The following is a 23,902-nucleotide window of genomic DNA, read 5'->3' as shown; positions in this document are numbered from 1 at the left end:
CCCGGCCCATCTGGCTGCTGCCCTCCTTGAATGAACAGTTGGAGAGGGGGTGCAATGGATTGTTCCAGGTCCAAAAGCTTTTCCTGGTGGTTGAGTCTGAAAAAGTAGAGATACCTTCATTCACTTAAACAAAAAGAGCTAATGAGCCTTTCCTTCAGCACTTGCTGGGCTGTGGGGCACCTGCTGTGTAACCGCCAACAAAAGGGATGAATAAGTCTACATCTCTTGAAAGCAAGTAAATGGGAGTAATGGGAAGTCTGGTTGTCTGCCCATGCAATTCACCCTGAATGCCAGCATTTCCTCTTTTTCTTGTTCATCTGCTCACACTAGAAAAGGGGAGGGGCTGGAACTGATGACAGACTCCCAATTACCTTTATAAACACAATTTATTTCCCTTTCCTTCCCAGAAGGGCTGGCCAGATTCCCTAGGTTCCTAGTACCTGGCAGCCTCCTCTCCAGCCCCAGCCCAGGCCAAGGACCAATTCCTGAAGACAAGTCTAAAGACTAGAGTCCAACATGCTAAGACACCCAGTTAGGACACTTGGTTCTGGACAAGCCCTGAATGTGCGCTCTACCTCTTCTGCTGTAGAGGGTCAGACCCGATTCCACATCAGGTACCAGATGCCTTGCGCCCAAGCCCTGCTTGGTAAAGGGTCCACTATCTCATGCCTGGTAGGCTGGCATGCTCTTCCTTCTTGTAGCCTTTTCTGGGAGTCAAGTCCTGCCCATCTGTGTCTGGGGCCCCTCCACCTGTTGGCACACTCTTCTGACACCAACTGCTTCCTCTCACCACCTGTGCCCACACTTCCGTCACTGTGCTCTACCTGCTGTTTTCTGACACATGCCTGGGTTCCTACCAGCTGTGGTCTCCACCATCGTGGGTGTGCTGAGCAGTGGAACGAAGGTGCTCCAGTGTCTGTGACTAGTTGTCCCCTCACCCCACCCCCACCCACTCCAGTTCTAGTCCTTCCCAATTTGCCTGCTTCTGTTGAGGGTCATCAAGTGATCCACAGAATGAGGCAGCTTACATGATCAAAACATTTATCTCATTTACAGTAGCACCAAAAGCATGATGAATTTGACAGAAGGTGTGCAAAACTTGTACAACGAAAGCTACACAACATTGTTAACAGAAACTAGAGAAGAACTAAGTAAATGAAATCTTTACTTTTTTGTTTGTGGATTGGAAGACTCGACATTGTTAAGATGACAGTTCTCCCCAATTTGATTTAGAGATTCAACACAACCTCAATCAAAACCCTAACAGACCTTCTTATGGATATTGATAAGCTGATTCTAAAGTTATATAAAAATGTGTACAACCTAGAATAGGCAAACTTATTTTGAAAAAGAACAAAACTGGAAGACTTACATTACCTGATTTCAAGACTTACTATAAAGCTACAGTAATCAAGAGAGTGTGGTACTGGTTTAAGAACAGACAAATATATGGATAGTGCAGAATGGAGCGTCCAGAAATAGGCCTACATATATGTACGGTCAATTGATTTTTGACAAAGTAATTCAATGGAGGAAAAGTAGTCTTTTCAACAAATGATGCTAAGCAAATGTACTTCCATGTGGGGAAAAAATGAATTCAAAATGGATAATAGACCTAATCATAAATACTAAACTATAAACCTCTAAAAGAAAACATAGGAGAAAGTCTTTAGGATCTTGGGTTAGGACAAAAAAAAGCATGAACCCTAAAAGATAAAATTGATAAATGGAACTTAATCAAAATTTAAAACTTTTGCTCTTTAAAAGATACTGTTAAGAAAGTGAAAAGTCATAGACTGGGACAAACTATTTGCAAAACATATACCTGCAAAGGACATATCCAGAACATGAAGAGAATTTCTTTACTCAATAAGAAGACAAACAATACAATAAAAAATGAGCAAAAGATTTGAAAAGACACTTCACAAAAAAGATACAAATGGCAAATAAGCACATGAAAAGATGTCAACATCATTGATTACCAGGGAAATGCAAATTAAAACCATAATGAAATATCACTACCCATTAGAATGGCTAAACTTAAAAAGACCAGTAATATCAAGGTTAGAATGGTTGTGGAACAACTGGAACTCTTGTGCATCGCTGGTAGGAATGTAAGATTGTGCAACCATTTTTGAAAATATTTTGGCAATTTCTCATAAAGTTAGACATACACTTACCAGACGACTCAGTAGTCCCACTCTATAGATATTTGCCAGAGAGATATAAAGGTACGTGCATGCAAAGACTTATCCTTGGAATAACTTTTTTTCATAATAACCCCGAACTGGAAACAACCCTAGCGTCTACCAGCAAGTGAGTGGATAAACAAATCGTGAGTACACTACTAACTCCCAAATGAACAAGGGAATAATACTCATTAATAAAAAGGAACTAACTCCCAGAGAAGGGGAGATTTGCAAATCAGATATCTGACAAGGGACTTATATCTGGAATATATAAAGAATTTCTACGACTCTGTAATAAAAAGACATAACCCAATTTAAAAATGGGCAAAGGATCTGAATCAACATTCCTCCGAAGAATATATATGAATGGCTAATAAACACATAAAAAGATGCTCATTTAGCAATCCGTGGGATGCAAATCAAAACCACAATGGGATACCACTTCACACCCACTAGGATGGTTATAATAAAAAAGACAGATAATAACAAGTGTTGGCGGGGATGTGGAGAGAAACTGGAAGCTTCATGTACTGCAGTAGAAATGTAAAATGATGCACCTGCTTTAGAAAACAGTCTGGCAAATTCCTCAAAAAGTTATAGAATCACTGTATGACCCAGAAGTTCCACTCTTAAGTATATTGTACACCCAAAAGAAATGAAAACATATGTCCACACAAAAACTCACACAAGAATGTTCGTAGCAGCATTATTTATAATAGCCAAAAGGTTGAAACAATCCAAACCTCCATCAACTGATGAAAGATAAACAAATGTGTCAAATCCATGCAATGGAATATTACTCAGCAATAAAAAGAGAAGAGGTACTGAGTCACGCTACAACGTGGGTGAACATCATGCTAAGTGAAAGAAGCCAGTCATGCTGGAGTACATATTGAACCCATTTCTAACTTATGGGCTGCACAAAACCAGGCAATGAGGCTGGATTTGAGCCGTGGGATACCGTTTGCTTGCCCAAATGGATACCTAGAGTAGGGCTTCCTAGTCTTGGCACGACTGAAATTTTGGGTTGGTTAATTCTTTGTTGCAGGGACTATCCCGTGCATTGTAGCATATTTAGCAGTATTCTTGGCCTCGACCCACTGACGCCAGTAGCACCTGCACAGTTGTGACAACAAAAATGTCTCCAGACATTGCCATATTGGCCCCTAAGGGGCAAACTCTCCCCTGGTAGAGAAACACTGCTCTACAGTGATAGCAGATCACTGACTGGGGAGGGAGGAGGAAAGGGGATTGAACAGAAGGAGGCACAAGGGAACTTTGGGTGGTAATAAAAATATTCCATATTTCAATTGTGGTAGTGATTATGCAGGTATATAAATATGTCAAAACTCTTAACACTGAAAATGGTTATGTATATTTTATGTAAATTACACCTCAGCAAGGTTGACTTAAAAGCAACAAAAACGCATTAAAAAGAGGACTGCTAAAGGGAACTCAGAAAAAGAAGAGATATAATTTAGTAGGAATTATATTTAATGCCAAACTTCCTGGCAGTTAGAGCAAAGGGTGAAATGGTTTGGGAGGGAAGGGGAAAACTCTTCTTATTATTGGATAAAAGGGAGGCTCCGATTCACCCAAAGGAAAAGCATTTTGAATCCCAAATAATTCCCTGCTCTCCTCTACCTAAACGAACATTCAAAAGAAGGTCTTAGGGCTTCCCTGGTGGCGCAGTGGTTGAGAATCTGCCTGCTAATGCGGGGGACACGGGTTCGAGCCCTGGTCTGGGAGGATCCCACATGCCACGGAGCAACTAGGCCCGTGAGCCACAACTGCTGAGCCTGCGCGTCTGGAGCCTGTGCTCTGCAACAAGAGAGGCCACGATAGTGAGAGGCCTGCGCACCGTGATGAAGAGTGGCCCCCGCTTGCCGCAACTAGAGAAAGCCCTCGCACAGAAACGAAGACACAACACAGCCATAAACAAATAAATAAATAAATTTAAAAAAAAAAAAAAAAAAAAAAGAAGGTCTTAGAATGTTTTCGAGAAAGCAGGTCTGCTCTCTATGTAGATAATTCTAGAAGGAATTTATTGGGTTACTCTTTAAGGAAAATAAGAAATAGATATATTTTATTGCAGTTTTGTAGAAGGAGGAGAAATATTTTCCCAGTGGTCATTTTTAATATAGAGCAAACATCAATAAAAGGCTGAGGAAATATCATTAAATTTTAACTCAGCAATGACATTTCTGTGGAGGTTAAAGTGATATGGTCTAATTATAAATTTACATCTGGTGCTCTAACCTAGAGTAAAAAGCGACACAAATGTATCTTGTACACCCTTGAACTGAAAATGGTAAGGAAGGTGTCTAAATATTGCTCCTCTAGTTAGGCCACCCCAGCACCAGCCATCGCCTATGCCAAGTTCATGCTCCCCACCTCCTCTCCCCTCAGCCTAGTGTTCCAAAATTGAGGAACACTACAGGTGATTCCAGAAGGTATGTGTCCCTCCCTCCCCCATCGGTAGAGCATTCCTATGAAAACCTTCTAAGCAAAGTGGCCTAAAGCAAAGAAGCAATTACCTTAGGACACATCTTGCTAATGGATGCACAAAATAAATCTAGATAAAGTGCTCACAGACACAGTTCAAAGCTCTGGCAGCCTGATGCTGAGACGCCGAGTGTAGTTCCCGGGGAGGGAGCTTGGCGGCGCCACTCCTATCTTGAGGTGCGCGTTGCCTCTGTAAAGGGTCTCAGCAAAACAAAAGCTGAACACTGTTTTCGCTTTTTGCCTTTGTTCCTAAAAGCAGAAATCCTCTTTCTGTCGGTTAGCGAAAACAGGTACTCATGTAGGTCTTTCGTAAAACTGAAGCAGCCATAAAATGAGCTTTTGAAGCGGGAGACACCTGTACACGTCCCCGGACATAAGTGACCTTGAATCATGAGTGAGGAGGCGGTTTCTTTTTCAGTTCTCTTTTTCTACTTCTGATTACATCATGGAACACCTCTCAGGTGGTGGATGTGTCTCGTCTAATACTTAGCACTTGCTAATTTCTCTTTTTTAACAAAAGAAAGAGCAAAGTCTAGTTTGTTATTGGAATTTAATAACATCTGTTGGCTTTCATTCTATTTATTTTTCTAGTTATTTATTTATGGCAAACATTTCCATTTATGGTATTGATATAATATTTCTTTTTTTAAAAAGTCAAGCTTATTTAAAGAAAAATATTAAGCATCTATCTCACAGATGATATTGTAATAAGAAAAACGGAAAGAAGGTATATAAAAATGACTCAGTTGGAGAGACAATATTCTCAACCAGGGGTCTCCAAACTTTTTCTGTAAAAGGCCTTTGGACCAATTTGGGTTCTGTCACATATTCTGTTTTGTTTTAAGTAATCCCTTAAAACTGTAACCACCACTCTAAGCTGCTGGTGATTTGCCCACCCAGGGTCTAAGAGCTGTGCTGTCCAATGAGGTAGCCACTAGCCACGTGTGGTTACTGAGCACTTGAAACTGAGGAACTGAAATTTTAATTGTATTTATTTTTAAGTGACTAAGGCACTATGCAGTGCAGCCAATGATTAAGGAAACATATAACTATTTCATACCAGCCTTAAAAGAAATGGCAACGGAAAGGTAACTCCCTCTCAACCTTCTTTTGACTTTCCCTGCCTCTGCAGTTCATCAACAGTTGTCAATAAATTACATTTTGACGGCAACTCATAGTCATCAAAATCAGGAATAAAGCAGGGATGCCTTCTCCGACTACGATTATTAAATGATGTTTGCAATTTGCTTAAAAATGCAATAAGAAAATTAAATCCTCAAGATAAAATGGAAAAAAAGAGATAAATTGTGTTATGATTGTATACCTAGAAAACCTATGAAAATTGGTAAGACAACAGATTATAAGATAAATAAAATCAAAATATTTTTTTGCTATGCTAGCAGTCAGCCAGTTTGAAATAGAAACAGGAAAAGATATTGTGTTCACAATAGTGAAGAACACTGGAAAACACTTATGCATAAAAAAATAAAACACTAAGAATAGTCCAGAAAAGGCAAATCTAAATATAAAGTATTTTCTCTATTTGGATCTATTTTGTTTAGAGGCTGCCCAAGGTTGCGGGTGGAAATGGGAGTAAATGCAAATGGGCTTGAGTTTTCTTTTGGGGGTGATAGAAATTTTCTAAAAGTAAATTGCATGATGGTGGCACAACCCTTTAAATATACTAATAATCAGTGAATTGTACACTTATAGTGGGTGAATTTTATTGTATATAAGTTATATCTCAATACAACTTCACACAAAAAGAGACCAAAAACAAAAAACTAAGACAGGCACAGACTCCTATAGAACTTCTCAAAGTACATAAAATAGGATGTAAACACAATGAAACAAATATATTCAGACAGGAAAAGCTAATATCATAAAATGTCAATTATCCCAAAATTAATAGATAAGTGTCATGAAATTCCTATTAGAATTCCCAAAGGGTTTATTTTGAAACAGATAATAATAGAATTGAGAAGAGTCAAGAAAATTATGGAAAGGAATACTGTGGGGTAGGTAAAGGACTTCCTTAGAAATAATAAAAGATACTATATGAAATTACTGTAATTAAATCTGTACGGTATCAGCATATGAATAGACAGAGAAGTGGAAAAGAGTAAGGCAATTGGTAGCAGATTTCAATTAAATCCAACAAAAGAGATATTTCAGTTCAGCAGGGGGAAAAATGATTTACTTAATAATAGATGGTGCTGGCATCCCTGGCTATTTGTCTGGAAGAAAATTAAGCTGGCTCCCTACCTTACAGCTCATACCCAAATCTGTAACCCATCTGGAATTTATTTACATGTAAAACATAAAACAGTTAAAAATATTAGAAGAAAGCCCAGGAAAGTACATGTATAACCTAGAAGCAGGGGAGACCTTTTACGTCAATCTAGAAACCCAGAAGTCATAAAAGAAAAGTCACATTTCTGACCTTATAAAAATTTTTAAATGTGATATTACAGAAGGTGATCTCATTTGATATAAAAATCATACCATAGAAATAAAGTCAATAAGCAATAAATAGCCTGAGAAAACATGTTTAGTGCATATGACAGCTATGAACTCTTACAAATTGATAAGAAAAATACAACCAGGAGAAAGATGGGCACAGGATATGGATAAGTGATACGTAGAAGAGCAAATCTAAATGACCCACAACATATAGAAAGATGTTCAACCTTGCCAGTAATCAAGGAGATGCAAATAAAAGTCATAATGAGGTGCCACTTCATATCCATCAGAAATGGCAAAAATTCCAGAGTGATACCTGATGTTGGCAGGACTTGGGGGAGGAGGGGTGGGGGTTGGGAGAGGTTGCGTAGGCGTTGCTGATGGAAATGCAAATTATTACACACTTTTGGGAAACAGCCTGAAAGCCTCTATTAAAATTTTAAAAAGATCTCTGACTCAGCAGCTCCACTCGTAGGGCTCCATCCATAGACATAAAAGTACGAGAACTTAAGGAGACATGTACAGAGAGTCTACTGCAGCACTGCTGGTAGGGCAAAAAACCCAGAAAACTGGAAACAAATTGAATGCCCATCAATGGGGAATGGCTGAAAACCTGTGGTACTATCCAAGGGAAAACTGTTTCTCTATTCACAGCACTTCTGACACTAACCACCGGAAGCTAGTGCGGACTCTGGAAGCTAAGGGCTCAGTCCCACAAGACTGTCCCCAGCTGCAGAGGCCAGTTGTCACCTGTACTTCTGACCATCCAACTATAAATCTGGGGTTCCCACAATGCCCTCTTGGAGTTTGCTAATTCGCTAGAATAGCTCACAAACCTCAGAGAAACACTTTACTTACTATTACTGGATACAACTCAGGAACAGCCAGATGGAAGACATGCACAGGGCAAGGTATGGGGAAGGGACTTGGAGCTTCCATACCCTCTCTGGTGCACCACGCTCCCTGCACCTTGATGTGTTCACTAATGTGGAAGCTCTCTAAACTCCTTTGGGTTTTATGAAGGTTCCATTACACAGGCATGAGTGATTAAATCACTGGGCCTTGGTGATTAACCCAATCTCCAGTTCCTTTTCTCTCGCTGGAGGTGGGGTGAGGGGTGAGGGGTGGGGCTGACAGTTCCAAACCTCCATCACCTAGTTGGTTCCCTTGACAACCAGCTCCATCCTCAGAGTCACCTTATTAGCATAAACTCAGGGAAGGTGGAAAGGGGCTTATTATGAATAACAAGACACTCCGCTCACACCAATCACTCAGAAAATTAAGAGTTTTACGAGCTCTGTGCCAGGAATTGGGAATGACGACCAAATATATATTTCTTTACTTTATATCAAAACAAAAAAGGGTAGATTGTGGACTAGGGTGCAGATACTGCATTTTTTTTTTAAATAAACCTTTTGGCCGTGCATGTGGGATCTTAGTTCCCTGACCAGGGATCGAACCTGCGTCCCCTGCACTGGAAGCGTGGAGTATTAACCACTGGTCCTCCAGGGAAGTTCCTGAATTTTTTTTTGCGGTACGTGGGCCTCTCACTGTTGTGGCCTCTCCCGTTGCAGAGCACAGGCTCTGGACGCGCAGGCTCAGCAGCCATGGCTCACGGGTCTAGCCGCTCCACGGCATGTGGGATCTTCCCGGACCGGGGCACGAACCCGTGTCCCCTGCATCAGCAGGCGGACTCTCAACCACTGCGCCACCAGGGAAGTCCCTATTTTTTTAAGATTAAAAAAAACGAAGCTTCAACAGTCACAAAAGGGGTTTCTCTGTTGGTGCAGTGGTTAAAGATCCGCCTGCCAATGCAGGAGACACGGGTTCGAGCCCTGGTCCGGGAAGTTCCCACATACCATGGAACAACTAAGCCCGTGTACCACAACTACTGAGCCTGTGCTCTAGAGCCTGCGAGCCACAACGACTGAGCCCGCGTGCCACAACTACTGAAGCCTGTGTTCCTAAAGCCCATGCTCCGCAACGAGAAGCCACTGCAATGCGAAGCCCACGCACCGCAACGAAGAGTAGCCCCCGCTCTCGCTGCAACTAGAGAAAGCCCGCGCGCAACAAGGAAGACCCGTCGCAGCCAATAAATAAATAAGTAAATAAAATTAAAAAACAAAACAAAACAAAACAAAAAACAGTCACAAAAGGCCACATTTGATTCCATTTATATGAAATGTCCAGAATAGGCAAAGCTATAGAGATAGAAGGTAGATTTAGTGGTTGCCAGGAGCTGGGGTCGGGGAGGGGAATGGGAAGTGATTTAGGGGTAAAGGGTTTCTTTTTGGATGATGGAAATGTTCAAAAATTAGAGAATGGTGAAATCATTGAATTGTACACATTACATGGGTGAACTTTATGGTATTTACATTGCATCTCAATAATGCCGTTAAAAAGGCTTCAAAGCTATTCCAAACTTGCATCAGGTGCTTCAAGCTAAGCCTGCAGGCCAACTTTAAGAAGCAGTAATAGGGCTTCCCTGGTGGCGCAGCGGTTTTGAGTCCGCCTGCCGATGTAGGGGACTCGGGTTCGTGCCCCGGTCCGGGAAGATCCCACATGCCGCGGAGCGGCTGGGCCCATGAGCCATGGCCGCTGAGCCTGCGCATCAGTCCGGAGCCTGTGCTCCGCAGCGGGAGAGGCCACAACAGTGAGAGGCCCGCGTACCGCAAAAAAAAAAAAAAAAAAAAAAAAAAAAAGAAGCAGTAATAGGAAAGAATAGACACTTCAGCCTGACTCATAAGTCGAGAAACAGGTTGGAGTGGATGTGCCAGATGTTCCAGGGTATGGTCCAAAAAAGGGACTAAAATGGGAGAATACCCTCAACAAGCACGCTCTCCACCACCAAAACAAAACACAACAAAAACAATGGAGGACAGGCTGAAACAACTTCTGGAATAGGTTACATACATTGAAAAGGGCCACAAAATGGAGTGTTGACCACCTCCACGACTGCTTTCTAGTACATTCCTAGGCAGAGCTCTATCCCAGTCCCCCCTCCCCACCAACTTGGGCAAAACACCCTCCCCCACTCTGCTGGACCTCCACCACAGGGGCCAGAAGTGCCCACTAGCCTGATGACTTCCATCAGCCCTGTCAGGGTCAGAGCACAGCTGCTCTCCACCTCTATCCCCCAGAAGTCAGGAGTCGGGGGGCGGGGGGAGGGCGAGCAAAGACTCAGAAAGAGAATGATAAACAAATGAAGCAGTGGGTTCACGGGGTAAAACGGGTGAAGAAAACATGGACTAGAAACAGTGATGCAGGAGAGGTGTGAATTAGTTTTCTATGCTGTTTAACAAATCACCACAAACTTAGTGGCTTAAAACAACGCATATTCATTACCTGCCTTTCTGTGGGCCAGGAGGCCTAAGTTCTCTGCTTTAGAGCCTCACAGGCTGCAATCAAGGTGTTTGGACAGGCTGTGTTCTCATCTGGAGGTCTGACTGGGAAGAACCCACTTCCAATCTCGCTCAGGTTGTTGACAGAATTCATTTCCTTATGGTCACAGGCTTCTAGCTGGAGGCCACCCAGCTCCTAGAGGCCACCCAATCTCCTGCCAAGTGGGCTTTCCCAGCACAGACACTTGCTCATCAAACTGCGCGTCTAGAGCAAGTTTGCTAGCAAGACGACGGGGTCTTACATCACGTAACAGTCATGGGAATGACATCCCCATCATCTTTGTTGTCTTCTATTGGTTAAAAGCAAGTCACAGGAAGAGATCACACAAAGGTATGAACCCAGGAGTTTGTCTTCACAGCCTTTACAGAGAAAACATGCCCCAAAAGTAACCAGAATGGAACCAACACTCTACTCTACATGAGGGAACTGATTCTCCAGGAGGATCCAGAGGTCTCTTAACCTGTCATTGGAGACCAGAAAGGGCAATTACCAGAAACTGTCTGCACTGGTACAGCTCACCGGAAGTTAAATTGCCCTGGAGTTTCCTCCTCTGTGAAATGATTAAATGTTGTCTAAGGTCTTTTTAGCCCCAATATCCTATGTTGACCCCTGGCCCGCTGTAGGTGTTCAGTGAGCACCTATTCTATGAAGGAAGGGATGAAGGAATGAGCACATGCACGCGGCGCTGTGGGAGGTTCATGATGCCTCATTAGTGCTTCTCATCTTCTGCATCCTAAGATTTAAATCAAATTTCCCTGAATAAAAATAAACACGAGGGGAAATATCAGAAATGCTACTTGCGAATCAGCAGTAGTACGTCATCCTCACTTCCTGGCCACAAAGCCTTTCTTCTTTGAACGGGCTACACATGCTGTCTCTTCGGTAGGCTTGAAAGCCCTACTCTGCAGGCTTATTTAGGGGTCCTCCATCTGGGAGTCCATATGAGAACATAAGCCCTGAGCATGAGGCCCAGAATTCTACCCTTCTCCAGTTTTCTCAAGTCTCTGAGAGGTGACCAACCAGAACCAACCAGGGCTGCCAAGTTATTGTTATTGTTTATACGGGTAAAATATACACATGACAAACATTTAAAACTATAGAAATAGTGAAATGTTCCCCCCAGTCCCCTCCTCCAGAGACAAGCACCATCATGGATTTTCTTGTGTTTCTTTCCAAGGGCAGTCTGTGCATATTTAAGCATATATGTATATATTTTATACCACATAAATGGCAAACATGCATTAAATATTGGTCTGCCTGCTTTCCTTTCTAGTCACTGATATATACTGGATGTTGTTCTTTATCAGATCAGAAATTATCTGCCTTATTTTTTTCAAATGGCTACATAATATTTCTTTGTAAGGATGGATCATAACGTATTTAACTAGCTCACCAATGCTGAGAATTTAGGTTGGGTCTAATTCTTTTGCTCGTACAAATCATGCTGCAATAACATCCCTTCCTATTTTTCGTCATGCACATATACTTGTACCTCTTTAGGATAGATTCCCAGAAGTGGTACTGCTCAGTTAAAGGGTGTGTGCAGTTTTCGTTTTGATAGATGGTACCAAACTGCAAGTCTGCCGGTTTGAGCTGGGAAGGAATTGTGACAGTCTCAGCAGCAACATAGCACGGCTGTCACAGATCAGAGCTGCCGATAGAATCTAGTCTCCATCTCCTCACTGTACAGAGGAGGGACCTGAACCATTGTGACTGAACTTCTCAGGTGCTCTGTATTCCCTCTGCACCAGCTATCGTATTGTCCAGCCTGTTCATTTGACAATCCTGTACTTTGACAAGACTGTCCTATACCTTCATGTAGCTCAAAGCACCTAACTTTAGCACCTAGAGAATACCATTAGCTCCACTTACTGAGTGCTTACGACGTACCCACCAGGCTCCCTGCATGTTTTCCCTTGAGTCCTCCTTATAAACCTATGAGAAAGATATTAACAACCCTTTAAATCACAAGGAAACCGAGGCTTGGGAAGATTAGGTGACTTTGTCCAAGATCTCTCACGTCTAGAAAGTAGCAGAGTCAGGATTCAAACCCCATCTCTCTCCCACGTGCAAGGTCCTTCCTGGAAATTACACTGTTCCTTGCAGGCACTCAGGAAATATGTGAGAGGAGGTTTGAGCCCAGCTCAAATAACAGCTCAGTGCAACTTAAGTCCAGTTACTGGATGGTGAGCAAACCTCTCTCACTTGCTAGGCTGCTCCAACAGTCATTTCTGGTCCTGGCTATTGGCATTCTACTGGCAGATATTTAGAATTTAACTATGTATTAGATGCTTCTCATAACTGTTTCATCTCTTTGCAACTTTCATTTTTTTCACTATGGCCAACTTTTGGTGCTATCTGCTATTGAGACAACACAATTTTATAGAATTTATTGGTAAAATTGGCTTAGCTTGGAGTCCTTTGTGCTCCAAATTATTATTACATGCCCTGTTTGTAAAATGATTGATTATCTCAGACAATTTTATTCCTACATTTACACAAGTTCTTTGATAAACAACTTGCCAGCTAAGACTGATTAGAAGGCATTCTCTGATCAGGGAACTTTGTGACACGTATTATGCATTTCAAGGAATTAACACACATTTATGCATTGCTCCTTATGTGAGAACTATCAGGTATTATGAGTAAAACTGCATCCCCCACACCAAAAGCTTTTTTTAAGGGAATCTCAATTTTCAAAAACATATTATCAGCTGGGTAATAAAATCATGTATGTGATTTTCACAAAGATGTAAACACTATCTAAAATTTTAAAAATCGGGGACTTCCCTGGTGGCGCAGTGGTTGGGAATCTGCCTGCCAATGCAGGGGACACAGGTTCGAGCCCTGCCCTGGGAAGATCTCACATGCCGTGGAGCAACTAAGCCTGTGCACCACAACTGCTGAGCCTGTGCTCTAGAGCCCACGTGCCCCAACTACTGAAGCCCACGTGCCTAGAGCCCGTGCTCCGCAACAAGAGAAGCCACTGCCTTGAGAAGCTCGCGCACCACAGCAAAGAGTAGCCCCTGCTCTCGGCAACTAGAGAAAGCCCGCGCACAGCAGCAAAGACCCAACGCAGCCATAAATAAATAAATTTATTAAAAAATAAAAATAGGGCTTCCCTGGTGGCGCAGTGGTTGAGAGTCCGCCTGCCGATGCAGGGGACACGGGTTCGTGCCCCGGTCCGGGAAGATTCCCACATGCCGCAGAGCGCTGGGCCCGTGAGCCATGGCCGCTGAGCCATGGCCGCTGAGCCTGCGCGTCTGGAGCCTGTGCTCCGCAACGGGAGAGGCCACAACAGTGAGAGGCCTGCGTACCGCAAAAATAAATAAATAAATTAATTAAAAAAAAAAAAAAAAAAAAAAAAATTAAATAAAATAAGGAATAAAAATCGAACATAATCTAAATGTTTGTTCATCAGTAAGTAAATGTTTAAATATAGTACATTCCAATGAAATGATAGGCAATTAAAAGTTTACATTTCTAAGTTAGGTAGAGACACAGAAAAGTTTTTTTCTAATGTCAGATGACAGAACAAAATACAAAATAGGATCCATGTTGTGGTTACAACTCTGTAAAAATTACATTGAGTATATGGACAAGGATTTGATGAAACGCAAACATTACACTAGCTGTATTAGCAAAATGGTCTAAAGTGGCTTTATAATTGATTAAATATTGGAATATACATTTTAAAGTACAAAATTAAATCCTATATTAAAAGAGATATGAAATAGCTAAGTGCTTAAGGGACTCAGAGTTCAAGCAGTAAATGTAGGTTTTAAAGCAGTGATAAATCTGATCTCACTCACTTGGTTATATGAGGACCAATACCAAACATGAAAGGCCACATGACAGGAAAATATTCTTTATCAGGAACAACTTGGGCTGTGAATGGGTCTCATGAGCAAAAACCAGCCAAGTTAGGAATTCATGACTGCCTTGTTATGCTCCTTTGGTGGCAAAGGTTTCATTACCATCATCCTATAATTGTACCTAAATCGCTGCTCTTGATCTATACTGGCCAAATTTATCACTGCCATCTCTCCTGGGCCAACAGTGAAGACGAGCTATGGAGAGGAGATGGGTTTGCCTATATCCACAATCTGGTTAGAGGTTACTGCTCATATCTTTGTGCCTCATCTTTATTGTTTTTCAGTAGTTGCAGGGGTTTTTCCGTTATAATCACGTTGTAATGGGAACTATACTCAATATTTTATAATAACCTATAAGGGGAAAGAATCTGGTTGTTTTCTTTGGGGGGGGCGGGCATCGTACCACATGGCACGTGGAATCTTAGTTCCCTGACCAGGTATGGAACCCACACCCCCTGCAGCGGAAGCGCAGAGTCTCAAGCACTGGACCACCAGAGAAGTCCCAGGGAAAGAATTTGAAAAAAGAATATGTATGTGTGTGTGTGTGTATACATATATATATATGAATCAGTTTGCTATACACCTGAAACTAACACAACATTGTAAATCAAATATACTTCAATTACAAAAAGAGAAAAAAAAGAAAATAAATAAGATTAACACCCTCCATAACATGTGCGTTTTAAGTCTTTTTAGAAAAACCCACAAAAAATGAGATGCTATACTTCTAATTCCCCAAATAAGAAATATGAACTTTGCAATTACAAGCTGACACTTTTTTTTTTTTTTGGGTGGGGGGTACGCGGGCCGCTCACTGCTGTGGACTCTCCCGTTGTGGAGCACAGGCTCTGGACGCGCAGGCTCAGTGGCCATGGCTCATGGGCCCAGCCGCTCCGCGGCATGTGGGATCTTCCCGGACCGGGGCACGAACCTGTGTCCCCTGCATCGGCAGACAGACTCTCAACCACTGCGCCACCAGGGAAACCCTACAAGCTGACACTTTTGAGGCGTTTTTTAAGCCACAGATTCACAACTGCTATCTGACTCAATACAAGAAATCCAAAATAGTTAACCGAAAAAATCTCACTTGTTAATCTTGTTCAAGGCTGACAGGACATCTCTGGAATGATCTCTGGACCCATGTTGCAATTATAATCTGATTCTCAGCTTTTCCTTAAGAAACAGGAGTAAGGAAATTGCTGTAGCAAGACCAAGGCTGAAGCACATCCTTGGTCTTTAGTTTAGAAATGTTCACCTCAGCTACTGTAGAGTCAGACACAGCTAAAGTTCTATTTTTTTTGCTGAAGAATAAGAGTTGAAAACCAACCTCTGATCAAGCCGCTAAATTATGCCAGCATTTAGGGCTTCTAAAAACAGTTTAATCACAGCATTGCATGCCTTGGGATTGACTTTTTTCAAACAAATTTCACCATTCATCTTACTATTTGGTGTGGTCTACTAAAACACAACATATGCATATCCTTGACCTGAATTCTACTCCTAACTATATACCCAAGAGAAACACACATTTGTTCACAAGAGACAGGTACTAGAATGGTCACAACAGCACTATTCATGATAGCACCAAACTAGAAACTAGCCAAATACCCATTAACAACATAATGGATAAATAAATTGTGGTACATTTACACAATGGAATGCTATATAGCAATGAAAATGAGCATATAAAATGCAACAAACATAACATTGAGCAAAAGAAGCCCCTTTTTGAAAGAGTACCCACTATATGATTCCATTTATAAAAAGTTCAAAAATAGGCAAAGCTGATCCATGCTGATAGGGCTTAGAGAACTTGGAGGAAGAGTAGTGACTGGGAGGGGGCTTAAGGGGGGTTTTGGGATACGCACTTATAATCTGTTTCTTCATCAGGTGCTGATTTACATGGCCATGTTTAGTTTGTGAAAATTCAGTAAGCTATACACTTACGATTTGTATACTTTTCCGTATATCTGTTATACTTTACTAAAAAGTTTAAAAAATAAAAATATTTTTAAAATACACTCTCAATCCCCAATGTTACTGTTTTATGTATGTGTGGCCCAAATATTTGGCAATATGCCAAACTTAAAACATTCCGAGTAACTTTCTTAAAATTGAGTTTCATGTCTGTTGGAAACAGGAGCAAAAAGGCATTAGATGAAAAAATTGGGGGCTACATTTGAATTTTTTTTTTTTTTTTCACTATGCGGGCCTCTCACTGTTGTGGCCTCTCCCCTTGCGGAGCATAGGCTCCGGACGCGCAGGCTCAGCGGCCATGGCTCACGGGCCCAGCCGCTCCTTGGCATGTGGGATCTTCCCGGACCGGGGCACGAACCTGTGTCCCCTGCATCGGCAGGCGGACTCTCAACCATTGCGCCATCAGGGAAGCCCTACACTTGAATTTTATAACAGAATGAATATATTGATCTACAAAGACGAAAATCTGGTTGAAGCACTAAAAATGGGAAAGGAGGCGACTTCTCCATAAATAGTGGTCATGCTCTGGGGAAGGACAAAGGGAAGGACAGGACCAGACAAAAGCAGGGAGAATAAAGACCGAAGGCCTGAGAAATTAGAGGGAGCCCATGGCGGATTTGAAATCAACAAAGGGAATGCTTGTCAGTGGACAACAAAGGGACACAAATATGGTGTGACTGAGTCCTGGGCACTGCTACTGTATACAGGACACATTCACAAGGAGTTGAGGCAGTGACAGATCCAAAGATCTTTGCTAAAGCCAATGAAAATGGGTAGATGTTGGCAGGTGGGGAGGTCAATTCAGAATGCAGATATTCTCCTGTCTTATTTTTTTTTTTGGCTGCACTGAACGGCACACAAGATCTTAGTTCCTGACCGGGGATTGAACATGGGCCCCCTGCCGTGGAGGCGTGGAGTCTTATCCACTGGGCCACCAGGGAAGTACCTCTCTTGTTTTGATTCAAGAGAGTCTAGTCATTCATAAAACCTCAACCTCACTTGGGCCAAATGATTTTAAATTTAAGTGGGGAGTTAGAGGTCTCAATGGCTGGAAAATCCTGCAAAGTATCATCTCAATCTTTCGGTTGGTCATTCTTTCAATATTATCTATTGAATGCTTGCTCTGAGCATTATTTTGTGCTAGAAGCTACATGGATGAAAAAAGAGGTCCAAATTCTATTTTCAACAAGGTAAGGCGCACCATTTTGTAGTGGGATAAATAGCCCATTGCTAAATTCTTTAGTTTATTGTAAATCTTATACCCAACAAGTAAGCTTCTGATCCTGGGGTAGTGTTTAAAAGCACGGACCTGGGGCTTCCCTGGTGGCGCAGTGGTTGAGAGTCTGCCTGCCAATGCAGCGGACACGGGTTCGAGCCCTAGTCCGGGAAGATCCCACATGCCGCGCAGCAACTGGGCCCATGAGCCACAACTACTGAGCCTGCGCGTCTGGAGCCTGTGCTCCGCAGCAAGAGAGGCCGCGACAGTGAGAGGCCTGCGCACCGTGATGAAGAGTGGCCCCCACTTGCCACAACTAGAGAAAGCCCTCGCACAGAAATGAAGACCCAACACAGCCAAAAATAAATAAATAAATAAATAATAATAAAAAAAAAAGCACGGACCCTGTGATAGTTTTTTGTGTCAAATTGGCTAGGTTTTAGTAGCCAGTTATTCAATCAAACACACATCTATATGTGTTGCTGGGAAGGTATTTTATAGATGTGGTTAACATCCACAGTCAGTTGACTAAGATTTTCCCCAATAATGTGGGTGGGTCTCATACAATCAGTTGAAAGACCTTAAGAGAAAAACTAAGGTTTCCCAGAGGAAGAAGAAATTCTGCCGTAAGACTAACCATTATGGGGCCCACGCAACCTCAGCTCCCACATGAAAGCTTCCAGCCCGCTGGCCTGCCCTACACACATCAGACTCGCCAGCCCCCACAACCACATAAGCCAATCCTTATTGGTTCTGTTTCTCTGGAGAACCTCGACTTATACAGACTCTGAGCAGGCCTTTTGGGTTCGAAGCTTGGCTCTACCATTTCTCTAGCTGGCTGGTTTCTGTACCTCCGTTGCTTCATCTGTAAAGTGGGAATAATGACAGTACCGTACTTAACTCACAGGAACTAGAACAACCCCTAACACAGAGTTAAGTGTTTTGAAAATGTTTGTTAAATAAGTAATTCTGTGCTGCCAAATTTATTTCTTAGCTGGAAAACTTGAGCTAAGAAATAAAGTCAACAATTTTTATTCCCAACAACTTGCCACCAACCAAACATGATCGCTCTTTCCCACACCAAGAACAGAACATCCCCGGAACAACAGCATCTCACCAGTTATGGATGCCTGATTGTTCTTTAGATGGTGTAGGAGCAGGGTGAGTTGCCAGGCCAAATCTATACACAGGGACAATTTGGCAAAGCTGGGGTCAGAGCACTTCTGGAACATTCTTAACTCTGCAAGTTCTCAGCTGCTCAAAACAGCTGTGTTTAAAGAGGCTCAGACTCAGCACAGAGCTATTCCTACTATTTATAAGGGTGGGAGCTTCAGAAAGGTGTCCTAATCGTTCTTTCTGTTCCCACTATCGATACCCTACAGCAGCTTGCCCCAGACCCTGGTGATATCCACACCAGCTTGCCCCGGATGAAAGATTAAATGGGGAATCAAAATGTTTTTATGGGCACACATTCTGGGGTAAGGGTATGACGATGGTGCTGATGGTGATAGCTAACATGTATTGAGCACTTACTAGGTGCCAGACTCTGGTCTCAGTGCTATACATATATTAACTCATACAAACCTCATTGTACAGAAGAAGAAACTGAGTCCCTGAGAGAAAAATAACTCATCTAAGGAGAGACGGACAGAAAGTGGCAGGGCTCGGATTTGACCCCAGGCTTCCTGGCTCAGACCAAGGCTCTCCCTCCTGTGTACATTGTCTCTGAGTCTGGATTGTGAGGAGGGAGTCGAGGTGGGAGGAGACAAGGGAACGAGCACAAAACTGGGCTGTGATTGATGGGAGGGTATGAGACGGTCAGGGATGCTATGGTTAAGTCCATTTATTTTAAATGGAAGGAATTTCGAAGACTGAAACAGAACAAATCATATACGATATTCTTTCACAAATTTTTTTGTTAAAGTATATAATGTGTCTGCTTTTATACATATATATCAAAGTTCATTAAAGATTCATACCACAGAATTTGAACATTTCATCTTCATATAAAAAATTTAAGACAAAGTGATTTTGAAATTATGTCTTATTTATTCACTAGCAGTGCAAGAAAATCAAACACCTTCTTGTTATTCTCATTTGACTTTATTTTATACCAACTTCTCCCTACAGGTTCTCACACTGACAAAGATTTCCTATATTATTATTCTTCTATAAGCTCCTGTCAACTAAGTCTTAGAAGACTTTTCTGAAAAAATTTTCTTATAGCTCAGAAAACAAAAATATATGAACAGGGTCAGATTCTATCAGAATTTGTTTAGTTTTGACACCAGAAGGATATCTTACATACTCTTTTCTAATAATACCAACTTCTCTGGCTCTCAATATTTATCTAAATCCTAATTTACCCCAGAGATTTATCCACAGTTGTGATGGCCTTTGGCCTACAGTTCCCTGGAGCTGAATTCTGTGTCAGAGGAGCTATTATTATTAAGGAGGGAGAATTCTTAGATATCCATGGCAGGACAAGGAGAGGTGGAGGTACCACAGATGAAGCCAAACCAAGTCCTCAAACCAAATTTTGGCCAGTTGTGCAGACTTGCCTTGCTGAGTAACTGCTTCCAGAGGTGGAAACGTGCAGTGCATTGAGAATACTGAAACTACTCTGGCTTACATCTACATTTTGGAGAGGCTATGCTGAAAACAGCCGGTTGTTCATGTCCCATGAAAATCTTTTCTATACCTAGCTGAACTCCCCAAAGGCACCCTGGAATTCTGGGTACATAAAGTCCTTCTCTGGAGCCACTTGTCTCTCCCCTCCGTCTCCCAGGCATTTTCACAGGAGGTGGGAGGGGGGCGTGCTGATTTCTCTCTATCTTCCCCATAGAAATGGGCTGGTCATACTGGCATCCCTCATCTATGAACTGACTCCCCATGGGGAAAAAATTGGGTTGGATATTCACACAGTGCTTTCACAGGATTACACCCTTAAACAAATCCATAAGTTCCTTCAAGAAGAATAAACCAACAAAACATTCCCTCCTGAAACTTTTCCTTTGGGAAATGACATGAAAACACACTTCCCATTTGAGCTTTTTCATAAGAAAAAACTTTCAGCATCAGATTTTGGGTGTTCTAATACTGAGATTCCTGGTTTTCACTCACTCTGGAGATAGATAGGTCTATTAATTTAATTAAACACATCCAGTGAACAACATTCCAGCTAGTCCTTTGTAAATTCTGAGAGGCACCTCCTCAAAGTACCATCCTTTAAAAGCAGCAGGACACTGGGTACAGCCCAGATAGGAGGACCTCACGTTGGCAGCAACCATACGTTTTGGGCAAGAGCCAACAGTCACATCACAGTCCCTCACCTTCTGCATCAACCTGAGTAAAACCTAGAGGTTTCAAGGCTAGGCTAAGAGAGCTGAAAGGCTCATCGGTCAACTTCATGCCAAATATGTCACACCGATTTGTCCTATGATGCTCTGACTGTCATTTAGCCAAGCTTCCTCCACTCCTGGAACAAAAATGCTTCTGCCTTGCTTTTTTTTTTGTTGTTGTTTTCTTTTTTTTTAATGAATGACCATTTAAAAGTATAAATCTATGCTAAAGAGTCACCTTTAATATCAGCTAAACAATCATCAAAGAAAACCTATCAAACAGAATGCTACTTTCTGGCTGTCATTTCACATGTCAAGACGCTGCGCGCGGTGTGAAAGATGCTTAGACAGCAAGCAAGACTGTGAGTGCATGGAAAGCTCTGTTGAACCCCTTTTTTGTGTTTGCATTTCTGTCCATCTGCTTTCCCATGGGCAAGGAGATGCCTCTTATCACAGAGCCATCCCTGTCTTAGGTCATCAGACAATACCAGTGAAAACTGCAGGATGGATAAGCTGGCTTGGGTGTGGTCACTGGCAAAGGGAAGCACTGGTCCCCTGGCTGCCGGCTCTAAGGCCAGGAGTGGCACCCGTGGCGGGTAATCTCCACGACAGCTTCTCCCCATTTTACCACAGTCCGCACCGGCCCTAACTACTCCCTCTAGGAACACACAGTAGACCTTCGAGGTGGGCCGCCTCGCCAGACAAAGCCGGCTACTCAGGGAGCCTTGCTCAGTACCGAGGCAACCTCCACAGGTCGCCACAGATCGTCTTGGTGGTTGGTCAACAGCAAGGGGCAGGGGGCGGTGCCGCAGCCAGAAGGTACCAAACCCTGGGGCGGCGTCTGTCTGCCGGTGCCACAGTCTAGGGGGACGCGCGACTCACACCAGGGAATTAACGGCGGGGCTCGGTTCCCCAACACAAACCCCAAGAGACGAGCACGTGCCCTGTGATTTCTCCGGGAGCATTTTCTGCACCAGAAAACTGCGCACTTCATTTCTGGGGTCGGGGGGGCCCTAGTTCGCTGTCGGGCGGATACCAGTGTCGGCTATTGTTCTCCGGGTCTCCCGGGCGGGAGGCGTCCCTCATTCCGCCTCCCTGGCAGCATCTGCCACTGACCAAGCCTTTCAGCTCTGCGAAGAAAAGGGTGTGCCTGCGGCGCCGCGGATTATCACAAAACCCTAAACGAGTCCCTACGGGCTGCTGTCAAGCCGGGAGACAAAGCTCCTCGCGGGGACAGCCAGTTCGGTCCCGGATCCGCCATCCTGGGTCCGTCGCCCGGTGCAAGAGCCACGCCCAGCCAGCCACAGGACAGCCAGGCTCATCGCCAGAGCTGAGGGTCTTCAGGCCCGAGACCCGCGACCCCAGCTGCCTGCCCCTCCCTTCCCCGGAGACCTCCCTCCCCAGGGAGACCCCTCCTCCTCACCGCGCTGGTCTCCTCCTCCCCAGTGTCTACCCGTCTCAAACCCAGGCAGTCTCCACCCTCCAGCATCCCTCCTCCCCTCCACATTCTTCGTCAGCCCCAGCCTCGCCTCGCGCCACCTGCTCCAAGCTCCGTCCCTCCCTCCTCAGACCCTTCTCTTTCCTCCTCAAACCCTAGTCTCCAGTTTACCCCTCTTCCCAGATCCAGTCACCTGTCCCCACCCAGCTTCCCTATCTCGCATTTCCCCCATCTATGCTCAAACGCAGGCCTCTCCTCCGCCTCTCTCCATCCCAGCTTCTCTCCAGCTCGGACACTCCTGCCTCCTCCCCGGGCCTGGGGCGTCGACGTCTCTCGCTCGCCAAGATCGATGCAGCCAGAAGGGCTCCCGCGCTGGGCTCAAGCGAAGGGACCCAGCTTGGCGCCCGCCGAGAGGGCCGGGCCGCAAAAAAGCGGCCTTTGTCGTTCAGACAGGTGCCTCGGAGGCGGCTGGCGAATCGTCCTCAGGCGTCCGCTCCGTTAGCCGGACGGGTGGACTGGCCGCCGGGTCCGGTTCAGGCTGGGCAAACCCCAACTCGGAGGGGAGAGGGACAGAGGGTGTCTGCGGATGGGGGTGGGGGCAGAGGACGGCGCCGATCTAAGACTGGGGCCGGACGGGCCCACGGCCAGCAAGCCCCCACCCAGCCTTCCAGCTATTCACTGCGCCTCGACGAGTGAGGCTGGGCGTCTACTGTGTGCTAGGAGTGAACCCCCTTCAACCAAGCTGCCTCCTCACCCCAGTTCTTTGCAATCCCACGAGCACCTATTAAACGCCTACTATGAGCAAGGCACCGCTCGGCGCTCTGGGAGCTCTGTGGGCTTACAAAGAGGAACCGATTCGGGCCCCAGTTTAGCCCGGGGAGGCTGCCGCCATTCCCAAACCACACTTCCCGCCGCGTCCCCCGCAGCCGGGCCCCTAGGTGCACCCGGACCCCGGCCCTATTGTGCGCCTCCCAGAGAAACAGGGACTGTGTGAGATGGATGTCCCAGCCCGGGGAGAATAAGCCCACCGCCCACCCCGCCATCACCCACTCCTCCGGGATGCCGCGGCTGCGAGGGTCCGTCGGTCGGTGGGTTCTCCTCCGGTCTCGCCGCGGCGCCGGAGCTGCGGGTGCTCGGGGCGGCGGCGGCTGCACGCTCGCTCGCTCGCTCGATCGCCGCCTTGGCGCGCCGGGCGCTGGAGTCAGAAGCCGCGAGCAGGGGAGGGGTCTTGGGTGGAGGCTGGAGGCGTCCTCGGCCAATCACTGAAGCGACGGCTCCTCCCCAGAGCTCCCCACCTCTAGCTAGCAGGTTAGGGAGAGGCGGGGACCGGCGGCGCCTGGCATCCTCGGCGCCTCTCGCGGCTGCCGTTTTGGGACTACAACTCCCGACAGGCCCTGCCGCAGGGCCAGGGTCCGAGAGGGGACGGAGGACGCAGCCCGAGAACCCGCCGACCTCCTGGCGCCCTTCTCCGCGTTCCTTTGGATTTCCATGGTGAC

General features: G+C 44.5%; 1 protein-coding gene across 1 annotated transcript in view; it reads right to left on the bottom strand.

Annotated features, from left to right (window-relative positions):
- Positions 1 to 23,578, bottom strand: part of DPYSL5 (dihydropyrimidinase like 5) — a 96,991-nt gene extending 73,413 nt beyond the window's left edge. Inside the window, exon 1 of the mRNA XM_032652691.1 lies at positions 23,457 to 23,578. The gene's annotated coding sequence lies outside the window, so the exon portion shown is untranslated. The remainder of the gene's footprint in view (positions 1 to 23,456) is intronic.
- Positions 23,579 to 23,902: the final 324 nt, after the last annotated feature.

The sequence above is a fragment of the Phocoena sinus genome, chromosome 13 (assembly GCF_008692025.1).
Source record: "Phocoena sinus isolate mPhoSin1 chromosome 13, mPhoSin1.pri, whole genome shotgun sequence".
NCBI classification, from domain to species: Eukaryota; Metazoa; Chordata; class Mammalia; order Artiodactyla; family Phocoenidae; genus Phocoena; species Phocoena sinus.
This window is presented reverse-complemented; position numbering and strand designations above follow the sequence as displayed.